The sequence below is a fragment of the Elephantulus edwardii genome, unplaced genomic scaffold (assembly GCF_000299155.1).
Source record: "Elephantulus edwardii isolate Elephantulus edwardi_28Jun2011 unplaced genomic scaffold, EleEdw1.0 scaffold00018, whole genome shotgun sequence".
Lineage (NCBI taxonomy): Eukaryota > Metazoa > Chordata > Mammalia > Macroscelidea > Macroscelididae > Elephantulus > Elephantulus edwardii.
In genome coordinates, this window is record NW_006399768.1 from 8,469,580 (window position 1) to 8,482,204 (window position 12,625).

Sequence of the window (12,625 nt, forward strand, 5' to 3'; positions counted from 1 at the left end):
CCTGGAGAGGGTAAAGCCAGGCTGCTCCTTGGAGACAAAAATTCTGAAGCTTTGTCTGACATACTTTGGACATACTGCAAGGTGAGATCAGTCCTTGGAGAGGGACCTCATGCTTGGGAATGTGGAGGGATAGCCCACGAGAGGAAGATTCTAGATGAGATGGATTGATTCAGTCATTCCATCACTGGGGTAATGGGGATAGGCATGTTGGAGACAATGAGATTGGCACAGGACAGAGCAGGATTTAGGGCTGTTGTACATAGTGTCGCTATGAGTTGTAAGTGACTCGACGGTGCATAACAACACCTATTCAATCTTTTGCTGAGCAAATGATTTGATAAGACAACCTACATAAATAAAAATGCGACATCAGGCTTAGAGGAAATCTCAGCAACAACTGCCTTATGCAGGTGATACAACCTTGATTTCAGGAAGTGGAGGAAACATGAATTACCCACTCTAGAAGATTAAAGTCTATAAACTTCAATATGAGTTAAATCTAAACATCAAGAAAACAAAAATCCTCACCATTAGACCAACAGAAAACATCATTACTGATGGAGAAAAGTTGAAGTTATTAATTAATTCATTCATTTTACTTGGATCCACAAAGGTTGCAGTCAAGAAATGAATATATTTTTTGCATTGAGGAAAAGTCTGTATTCAAGGACCTCGTTAAAGTGCTTAAGAACAAGAACGTCAATTTAAAGACTAAGAGGTACCTGATGCAAGCCATGGTATGTCCATTTACTTTGCATGCATGTGAAAATTAGACAATGAATAGAGAAGACTAAAGAATAGAATCCTCTGAAGTACAGTGTTGGTGAAGAGTATTGTATATACTATGGACTGCTAAAAGAACAAACAGACCTGCTCAGAGGAAATACAGTAGGGTATCCTTTAAGGGGAGAATGAAGAAATTTCATTGCACATACTTTGGGTGTGTTATCAAGGAACAGAGGGGCAATAAAGATGCACCAATCTCACCATATTTCAAAATGTATTTTTTTATAATAACCACAACTCCAAGTGTATTCGTGGAAAAGGAAAAAAATCAGTATAATTTTATAATAAAATGAGAAGACTGAAAGCATAGTAGACAAATAACTTAAATACCACACATAAGAGAAACTTGCTGGGTTGAATAAATGCACACTAGTATTGCTCTTGCTGATCTTCACATTTTCTTCTTAAAAAAAAGGGTTACTTTACTTTGGAGTATTTAAATGCCTCCCGCTTAGCATAGATATGTGTTCACAATTTAGTAGATTTAAAGAAGGAAAATCAGCACCAATTAATAGTATGGACATAAAAAGAAGCACAGAATTTGCAAAGAGACCAGATGATGACCGTTCTAAAAGCAGAGAGAAGAAAACCATTTCAGCGATGTGGGCCAATATCAGTGAGGCATGTTACAGCTGTGAATTCACTGAAACAGGTGGATATTTTTTTCTTTTCTAAAAACAGTTTTAGCTTCTTTGGTTTTGATCAAATCAAGTACAGCCTCTTTTTCATTTTTGAAGTGAATCAGTTTAAGCTAGGAGGGGATGAACATCAAATAATCAAATAGCTTTTATTTTTAAGTCAGTACTTTAGAGCTATAAAAGAATTTTCCCTAACTCAGCAATTTTGTCTAAAAATAAAATATTTATTATTGTTGTTACATTTTAAATATTAGAATTAAATTTCATAACAAATAATGGCAGAAGAGAAAAAAAATGTGGAACTTGTGATTAGATTCACACTCGAGTTACAAATTCACATAAATGAATCTTTGTTGCAATACTCATATTCTAAAAGGCATACTGTGTTTTTTGCTTTTAGCTTGTGCCACATAATTTGATGTGCGGAGGGAGGTAAAGGAAATATCCAGTGTGAAAAACAATGTATACAAACTTCGTAAGTAAACCAGTATAAAATAAAAATTTCATTTTAATTTTTTTAAAAAAAGAAAGTACAATTAAAAAGTGAGAACTATAGTTCATTTTTTTTTTATTTCTCTCGTCATTTGTACCCAATTTCCAACAAGATTCTGTTGCAGCAGCTGACATCACTCAAACTTGCATTTTAAGTTCCAACATTCACAAGGCCTTATGTGAACTGTTGTAAGAGTCCATGAATTTCTCTGCCTAGTTTGGCTCCCATTAAATTCATGTTATAATTTGCAACTGAACAAATGTTTTCTAATTTAAAACAAAAATCCAAAACAAAACAAAATTGCTCAGGTTAAAATATGTCATGAGCTCTTTATTTCCTTAGCAGAAGAAAATACAAGGTCTCTAGAAATATACTCATAAGGAACTCCTTTATGTGCTCTCTGCTTATACTTGTAAGCATGTTTCTGCCTATTCACTGCCTTAAACATTACCTTTCATTGTTTTTATTACATTACCCTCCTTTCTTCAATCACCATCATCCACATTCTTCAAAAGGCTTTGCCTTTTTCTCTTCTGACATACTTTACTGACCCATCTCATCTTTCCACACCTGCCCCACATCCCTCCTTACATCTATATCCTCCTCACCTTCCATCCACTTCATCCAAAATAATTGTGTTGATTTAAAATAATTATAAAAAAGTCATCTTCCATTTTAACTTAATTTTGTTGGGTGTTTTATCATATAGTTTGGCCATTATCAATAAACTGTGTTATGCAGATAACACAACCTTGCTTATTGACAGTCAGGACTCGAAGCACTTGTTGCAGAAGATCAAAGAATACTACCTGCAATATGAATTGCATCTCAACATTAATAAACAAAAAATCTTACCACTGGACCAATAGGCAACATCATGATAGATAGAGAAAAGATTGAAACTGCCAACAACATCATCTTACTTGGATCGACAAGCAATACTCTTGGTACTAGTAGTCAGGAAATCAGGAGACATTACAACTGGGAAAGTCTGCAGTCAGGGACTGCTCCAAATTATTGAGGAGTGTTGATTTCAAATTGAGGACTAAGGTGTACCTTATTCAGGACATCATCTGTTTGATAACTTGTTATACATCTGAGAGCTTGACAAAGATTAAGGATGAGAGAGAAGAATTGCTGCCTTTTAGCTGTGGTATTGAAGAAGAGCATGTCTTGGAGAAAGTACCGCCAGATTGCTCTTTGGAGGCAAATGTGATAAATCTTTGCCTCACATGCTTTGGGCATGTTGCTAGGAGCGACTACTCCTTGGAGAGGGTTCAATGCTCAGAAAGGCAGAAGGTCAGCAAAGGTTGAAGACCCTCAACCAGGTGGATCAACACAATAACTGTCACAATTGGCTCTAGTATGTCAGGAAATGTGAGGATGCACAGTATAGAACAGAGTTCAGATTTGTTGGTCATAGGTTCCCTATAGGTTGTACTCCACTTGATGGAATACAACAACAACAACACACATGACAAGCACTTTTTCTCAGAAGATCAATGCACTAAGAAGTACCATGTTTCATTTAATTTTTATTGTGGCATTATAAAGTATTTTTTGTCAAAGACTTAATTTTTATTATTCGAATTCATGAAGTCTTTTATTTTAAGTTTCTTGGTTTTATGACATAATAAAAATGTCTTCTCACATAAAAATGTGAATGCATTTTCTCCAACTTTTGAAACAGATTATTTTAATTTTTGTTACATGTTGAAAGTATCATGGTATAAAATAATGTGCAAGGAATAAAATCTACACTGTATTTTCTTTTCCACAGTTTTAAAATGTATCATGATGTAATTTACCGGAAGTTTATATTCATTTTTCTCTAATTCTATTAGTTTCTCCTAATCTCTCCTCCCTCCTCAAAGATATTCACTTATTCTGTTTTTTTAAGATATATTTCAGATTATTTTTTAATTTCACTTCCCACTGTGGTAAAACTGTTCATATTCTTACTTAGTTTACATAGCTTGTGTTGATATACTTTAGTATAATTTATTTTTAAAATATGTAACCTTCAAGAACAAGTCTTTGATACATTAATTTGAGTCCCTCCATTTATTTCAAATTGTATTCACCTGTGAATCTTAAAGATATAGCTTGTTACAATAGTCTCTAGGCCTTTTAATTTAAATTTGAATGCAATATTTACTTCCTTTTCTTACAAATTTATAATAGGAGTACTATTGATTTAGATATGTTCTAAAAGAAATCAGGAATCTTAAAAAAATTATACATCTGTGCTTTTCTATTTTTCAGTAAAATCTTTTGCATGTTTAAGTATCTCTTACCTCTTACCTGTTGATAACTGTATTTTCTCTATATGCTTCCACTAATTATATAATTCATCAAATTCTCTTTTCAAACAGCATTTACTAATACTCCTTAAATTGCATTAAGGAACAATTGAAATAATAAGAAATTTATAATAACCTCCAGATACAAAATGTCTTAACTATAGTAGTAAAAAGGAATATTAAACTAAGATGTCTGTTCATCTTTCCTTTGGGACAAGAACATTTCCAGAGTTTCCAGTTTTCCCGTTTTCTGTGTCTTTACTATATCTGTTCTCTGAAGACTCTGTTATATAATACAGGAAATTTGGTCATCACTAGAGCCTCTCTCATTTTCTTCTTCTTTTCCAAAACTCTGAAGTTCCTGTCCCAAGTTGAACATTATTCATCTGCAGAGGTGAACTACAGCTCTCTGAGACACAAATTGAATCACTCATCTAGAACTAGTTTTCTAACTTACTGCTTTTCCACACTCTTATCTGGGACTCTGCCTAAATGTTCATTGTTTGGAAAGGTTTTCAAAAATATGATCTTTCACTTTATCCTGGTATACTTTCTCTAGGAAGCTCTTATAGCCTAGTGGGTAAGGAGTTGTGCTAACAACCTAAAGGTAGCAGTTCAAATCGACCAGCTCCTCCATGAGAGAAAGACAGAGAATCTCCTTCCACATGATTTACATTCTGCGAAAACCCACCGGAGGGTCAGTCAGGCATCTATGAGTTGGTTCCAACTCAAGGGCTTATGACTACAGAAGCACACTTTCTCTAAGGGAATTAAAGTGTGTCACTCCCGGTAGTTCATGATAAATACAATCTTCAGGAACAATTTCCAAAATTTATATATTGCTGTTGTGTGTCATCAAGTTAGAACCAAGCCATAAGTGTCCCACTGGTATTTTTTCTGAGGAGTTTCATAGGAGGTGATTGCCTATCCTTCTCCTGAGAAGGAGCTGATGGATTCAAACTATGTGATATGAATTTTTACTCATTCCTTCATTAATGTACAGTTGTTCATGCTTAATTTTATCTTTTGAATTCTGTTAAAAGGAATTTATGTTTTATACAAGCACATAAGTTTGGAGGAAAAGATCATGTTATAGTCAGGAAAGATGTCTGGGTCTGGAATCTGGAGAAAAAGTGTTTACCTGGCCATCAAACAAAAGGTGGTCACCGTAGGGCAGCTAATAGATGACAAAGTAGAGAAGACATTGAGAAGGAAACAAAAATTATTTCATCAGATTATTCTTTCTTCCTATTAGTAACCAGTGGATCTAAAGCAAAGCATGAGATATTCAGTAATTTTTAAATTATCTAACCAAGATAGTGTTTCCTAGCAACAGACAATGCCTGTGAAATCCTTTCCTTTGTTTCAAGATGTTTTCACTCTGTGACTATGTTCTCTCATACTTTGATTTCTGTTGCATTTACCTTCCAGCAAAATTTTCTTTTGAAAAGCCATTAATGACTTTGGGTATATAAAATCGTTAAAGCACAAGGTCACCAAATCCACCAAAGATTCATGAAGGTAACACACAATTGAAAAAATAACATTTATAAAGAATATTGAGCATGACTGTTATTAAAGTGTACACAAATTTTGAGTGTGAAGAACCTAAAGCAGCACAGAGGAGCTACCCTAAGAATAAATAATTGTCCCTCAGCATGTGCAAACATTAATGTGCGTTTCCTTTGTTTCATCAAGGGAGTGGTAGTGAAATGGTTGAACATTTGGCTATGTATGGAAAGGCCAGCAATTTAAACCTACCAGGTAGGTGCAAGGGATCTTCATCAGTCAAGCAGAAAGAAAGGATTGAAAAAGACATAAATTGGTGGTTTCTATAAACCAACCTTCATTGGGTTTTCAGAGGTTGTAAATCCTAAGAGACTGTCATCTTTTTCCCTCAGAGCAGCTAATGAATTAGAATGATCTGCCTTTAATTTAACAGTACAGCTTTTTGTCTAATAAATTATCACAGGTAACTATAAAAACAAACAACCCCCCCATATATAGATAGGTAAAATTGCAAAACAAAAAAATAATATTTATTGTTGTTGTTATGTGCCATCGAGTCACCTGTAATTCATAGCGACCCTAGGTACTTCGGCGCTGAAAATTGCCCTGAGACAACATCATCATCTCTGACAGACCTAATCCCCTTACTCCAGTCACTGAGTCAATACATCCTATCCTGGGCCTCCCTCTCCTGTGCTATCCCTCCACACTTCCAAGCATGAAGTCCTTCTCTAAGGACTGGTTGGTCCCTCTTGGCCACATGCCCAAAGTATGTGAAATGGATCCTCAAAATCCTTACCTCAAGCCCTATTTTACCCTCTTTGTTTGCTCTCTTGACACTCCACTGTGTGTTCAACACTCCTCTCCAACACAACGACTCAAAGGCATCAATTCTTCTCATATCATCCTTCATAATTGTACAGCTCTGGTCTGGATCAGGCACATCTTAGGCTCCAGACTGACATCATTGTTCTTCAGTACTCAGACAGGTCCTTGACAGTAGATTTTCCCAACAGAATTCATTGTTTGATTTCTTGACTGACTATGCCAAGAGTGCTCACTGTGGAACCAAGCAAGCTGAACTATCAACAATTTTAGTCTCATCTCCATTCATCGTGAAACTGCTGATCAGCCCAGTGATGAGAATCTTTGTTTTCATGATGTTGGGCTTCAATCCATATGGAAGACCACAGCCCTTGACCTTCTGCAGCAAAAGCCTCATGTCCACTTCAGTTTCAGCAAACAAAGTTGTATCATATGCACAATGCAGGATTTTTATTAGTCTTCCTCTAATACTGATGCCACATTCCTCCTCACAGAGTCCAAGATCCCGCATTCTGTTCTGCATACATGAAAAGATAAGCAAATAGAATGCATTCTTGATGCACACCTTTCCTGATCCTGAACCGTGCAGTGTTTCTCTGCCCTGTTCTGACTACTGTTTCCTGGTTCAAGTATAGTTTGGCATGGGCACAATTAAGTGTTCTGGGATTCCCATTCTTCTCAAGATTAGCCACAATTTGTTGTGATACACACAATCAAATATCTTTTCATACTCAATGAAACACAGATAGACATTTCTCTAGTACTCTCTGTTTTCAGCCAAAGTCCATCTAATGTTGGATATAATGTTCGAGTGTCACAGTCTCTTCTAAATCCAGGCTGCCCATCTGGCAGTTTTTTGATGATGTACTGTTTCAGTCATTTCTGGATAATCTTCAGCAGGTTCTTGCTTGCATGTGATATTCATGATATCATTTGATAATTTCCACACTCTGTTGGGTTGATTTTTTTTTTTTGCAATGGGAATTCAGATCTCTTCCGTTAGCTGATAAGGTAGTTGTCATCCAGATATCTTGGTGAGTGCATCCCAGGAAGCATCTGTTTCAACCTATTAGTTTATAGGAGCTGTAGATGGATTCTAATTATTCACCTTCCATTTAACACTCCAGCACAGGTAGTAATACAACATCAAAGCTCTTAGAGTGATAGAAGAACTGAGAAAAATAATGAATGGTTGTGCAGAAATTTCAGAATAATACAGAGATAAGTTCAAATTTACAGCTTTATTAATTAATTAACTTCTTATCTTTTTGGAAAAACATCTGAGTACTGCAGAGAGTTAATTCACTCAATTATCAGCTGAAAGGTAGGAAGTTCAAGTTTACCCAAAACTGCCTGTTAAGAAAGGTCTACTGTTTAAAAGGGATATGTGATTAGGTTTTATTGTCATGATAGGAGTCCAGAACAAAGGATCCATAGTCAAGTGGATTTGGGGGGAGGAATTGTATAACAATGGGAAAAAATTTCCTTTACTTTTCAAAGAGAAGAGCAAACTCAGGGTTGGAAGGGAGAAACGTGAAACAATGAATGAAAGGAAATCCAAAGTTTCTGTAAATTTTCATTAAAATTGACAATAATAAAAAATTAAAAAAAGAAAGGTTAAGTGATCTGCTTTCAGGAAAGCAACCTTTGAAAACCCTATACCCACTCTTACACAAATGAAGTCCATCTGATTTCTGTGAATTCCATTAGGTGAGGTCCTTGAATATAGCTACCATTGGTGTTTTAAAAGTTATTTGTATTGAATAATATATACTTGTACAAAGATTAGTCATTAAATCTCCAATCTCATTTGTGTCACTAAGTCTATAAAATCCAGCTACAATTCCTTCTTCTTTTTAGTTTCTAATTTTTTGTGTTTGAATCACTGATTGTTATGAATGCGAGTTGATTGCCTGGTTAGCCAACTTCAGATTGCAAAAGCTGGTACAGTTCCTTCATTATCTCATATTTTGGCTTTAGTTTTATTTGAATAATAGTTATATTAACAGGTCTTCCTTACATCCTATCACTCACATCCTCATACTTCAAGGTATAGTTTGAAATGGTCATTTTGACTATGAATGTAACTTCATACCTGTAATATTTTATTCCTATCATAGTAAGTTGTACGATATTCTGATTCAAAGTGGCCAGTACCAGCTGAAGTTGAGGAAAATTAAATCAAGTCCATGGGAACCAAGATTCGAACTTAAGTCTGTCCCATTCAAATTTCAAAACCATCTCAGGAACAGGTGTGAGGCCTTGAGCACCAATGAGCATAGACCAAATGAGGTCAGGGAGGATATCAAGAAAATCATGCATGAAGAATTCAAAAGATCATTACAAAGACTGGGAAAGAAGAAAAGACCAAGATGGATGTCAGATGAGACTGAGTATTGCATTAGAGTGACAAGAAGCCGAAGCTAAAGGAAGAAACCAAGAAATCAAAGAGCTGAACAGAAAATTTCAAAAGGCAGTCCGGGACGACAAAGCAAGATACTATAATGAAATGCTGCAGAGCTGAAGGCAGAAAATCTAAAGGGCCGAACTCGCTTAGTATTTCTTAAGATAAAGGAGTTGAAAAACAAATTCAAGCCACAGGTGACAATACTTAAGTATAATTTGGGTAGAATGTTAAATGATCCAGGAAGTATCAAGAGAAGATGAAAGGAGTACACTGAGTCAGTGTATCAGAAGGAATTGGCTGACAGAAGAATTTCATGAAGTGACATATGAGCAAGAGCCTATGGTGATGAAGGAGGAAGTTCGAACTGCTCTGAAAGAATTGGAAAAAAAACAAGGCTCCAGGAGTTGACAGAATACCAATTGACATATTTCAACAGACACTGTCCTGGATGTGCTCACTAATTTGTGCCAAGAAATCTGGAGAACAGCCAGCTGGCCAACTGACTGTAAAAGATCAATATTTGTTCCCATTCCAAAGAAAGGTGACCCAACAGAGTGCAGAAATTACCGAACAATATCACTAATATCACATGCAAGCAAGATTCTGATGAAAATTATCCAAAAAGGTTTGGAACAATATGTCAACAGAGAACTGTGAGCTGTGCAGCCTGGATTTAGGAGAGGTCGTGGTACTAGGGATATTATAGCTAATGTTAGATAGATCTTGGCAGAAAACAAAGAATACCGGAATAATGTCTGTCTGTGCTTCATTGACTAGGCAAAGGCTTTTGACTGTGTGGATCACAACAAGCTGTGGATGACTCTTAGAAGAATGGAAATCCCAGAACATTTGATTATGCTAATGTGAAACCTATGCTTGGACCAAGAGGCAGTCATCAGAACAGAGCAAGGAGACACTACATGGTTCAAAATCAAGAAGGGGGTCCATCATGGATGTATTTTGTCTCCATACATTTTCAGTCTATATGCAGAACAGATTATCCGAGACTCTGGTCTGTATGAGGAGGAATGTGGCATCAGGATTGGTGGAAGAATCATCAATAACCTGCGTTATGCAGATGACACAACCCTGCTGGCTGAAACGGAGAAGGACATGAAGCGCTTGCTGCAGAAAGTCAAGGACTGCAGTCTTCAATATGGATTGAAGCTCAACATGAAGAAAAAAGATTCTCACCACTGGACCAATTGGCAGCTACAGTATGGATGGTGAAGAGACTGAGATAGTTAACAGTTTTAGTTTGCTTGGCTCCACAGTCAACACTCTTGGTAACAGCAGCCAGGAAATCAAGAGAAGAATTGCACTGGGAAAGTCATCTGTGAGGGACCTCTCAAGAGTACTGAACAGCAACGACGTCAGGCTGGAGACTAAGGTGCACCTAATCCGGGCTATAGTCTTTGCAATTACTTGCTATGCATCAGAGAGTTGAACAGTGTAACAGGAATAATAGAAAGAGAATTGATGCCTCTGAGCTGTGGTGCTGGAGAAGAGTGTTGAATATACCATGGACTGTTAGGAGAACAAACAGGTTTGTCCTGGAGAAGGTGAAGCCAGAATGCTCCTTGGAGTTAAGGATTCCGACGTTTCATCTGACATACTTTGGGCATGTTGCAAGGAGGGACTGGCCCTTGGAGAGGGACATCATGTTTGGCAGAGTGGAGGGGCGGTGCAGGAGAGGAAGACCTTCGATGAGATGGATCAATTCTGTGAGTGGAGTGGTGGGAATGTGTGTGTTTGAGATGGCAAAGTTGGCACAGGATAGAACAGCATTTAGGGCTCTTGTACTTAAGGTCGCTCTGAGTCTCAAGCGACTCGCTGGCACATAACAACAACAACGACATTTGTGTGAAAATTATCATACAATATCACTCATGTCAAAGGCACATAACATAGCAACCTCAATCATATCACATGCAAGAAAAATCCTGCTGAAAATTATCCTTAAACACCGGGAACAGTACAATGAGAGAACTACCAGAAATGCAAGCTGGGTTTAGAAGAGGCCATGACACTAGAGACATTATTGTATCAATTCATCTTGCCTGGAATCTTCCTCTCTTCTGCTGTCACTCTACCCTTCCAAGCATGATGTCCCTCTTCAAGAATAGATCCCTCACAGCCACAGCTTCAAAATCCTTTCCTCCAAAGAGAAATGTGGTTTCATCCTCCCCAAGACAGATCTGTTTGTTTTCTTGGTGGTTAATGGTTCATGTTTAAGACTTCCCCAGCACCACAACACAAAGGCATCAATTCTTCTATCATCCTTAATCATTATCCAGTTCTCTGAAACATATCAAGTGATTGCGAAGACTATAGACTGTATCAGATATACCTTAGTCTCTAGACTGACATGGTTGCTTCTGAGCACTCTGGAAAAGTCCCTGACAGAAGATTTATCTAATGCAATTAATCTTTTGATTTCCTGACTGCTGGTTCCAAGAGTGATTATGGATCCAAGCAAGCTGTAACTGTTAACAACCTCAATCTTTTCTCCCTATATCATGGTGCTGCCAATTAGCCCAGTGGTGAGAATCTTTGCCTCCTTGATTCAATTTCTAAGGGTAGTTTGAAAAGACAACACAAAATATTCTAATGGAACATTCAGAGTTGGATAATAAAAAAGGAAGAACTTGCTTTACATTTCTCAAGTTGAAAGAACTGAAAAACAAATTCAAATATCAAGTTGTAATAACTGAGAGACATTATGGGGAAAAATCATGACTAGTCCAGGAAGAATCAAACCAAATTAAAGGGAATACACACTAAGTCATTGAGTTGGTCAACTAAAATTTTTCAAAAAGTAGCATATATTAAAGATCTCATGCTGATAATAGAAGAAGTCCAAGTGGTATTTTTTTTGCCCCAGGAATCAATGGAATATCAATTGTTATGTATCATCTAAAAGATGCAGCCATGGATGGACATGCTTACCACCCTGTGCCAGGACATTTGGAAGATAGCTACCAGACCAATTGACTGAGAGAGGCCCATATTTGTTTCCATTCCCAAGAAAGGTGATTAACAGAATGTGGAAATTATTTAAAAAATCATTAATACCAAATGAAAGCAAAATACTGCTGAAGATCAGCCAAAATCTGGAACAATATTTTTACAGAGAATTGTTAGAAGTTCAGGCAGTGTTTAGATGAGGTTATGACACAGATATAGTATTACAGCTTGATCTTGACTACAATCAGAGACTACCAGAAGAATGTCTATTTGTGTTTTATTGTCTGTTTAAAGTCATTTCACTCTGTGGTCATTTACACTATGGTTAACTTTAAGAAGAATGTGAATTCCAGAACAATTAAGTGTTCTAGAAAACTTACACCTATTTCAAAGCAGTATACATAATTTATCCCATCTGTCTCAGTCCCATTTTACAACAGTGGCACTACGTTGCATTGAAACAGATGAGAGAGAGAGAACTGTTTCAAAGGTATATATGATCAGGTGTTATTGTCATGACATGAGTCCAGAATGAAGTAGAGTGGACTTGGGGGGAGGGATTGTATAACAATGAAATAATTTTACTTATACTTTTCAAAGAGAAGAAAAAAAACTGCAGGGGAGGGGTGGGCAGGGAGAAAAGTTCAACAATGACTGAATGGAAATCTAAAATCTCTGTAAATTTTCATTAAAATTA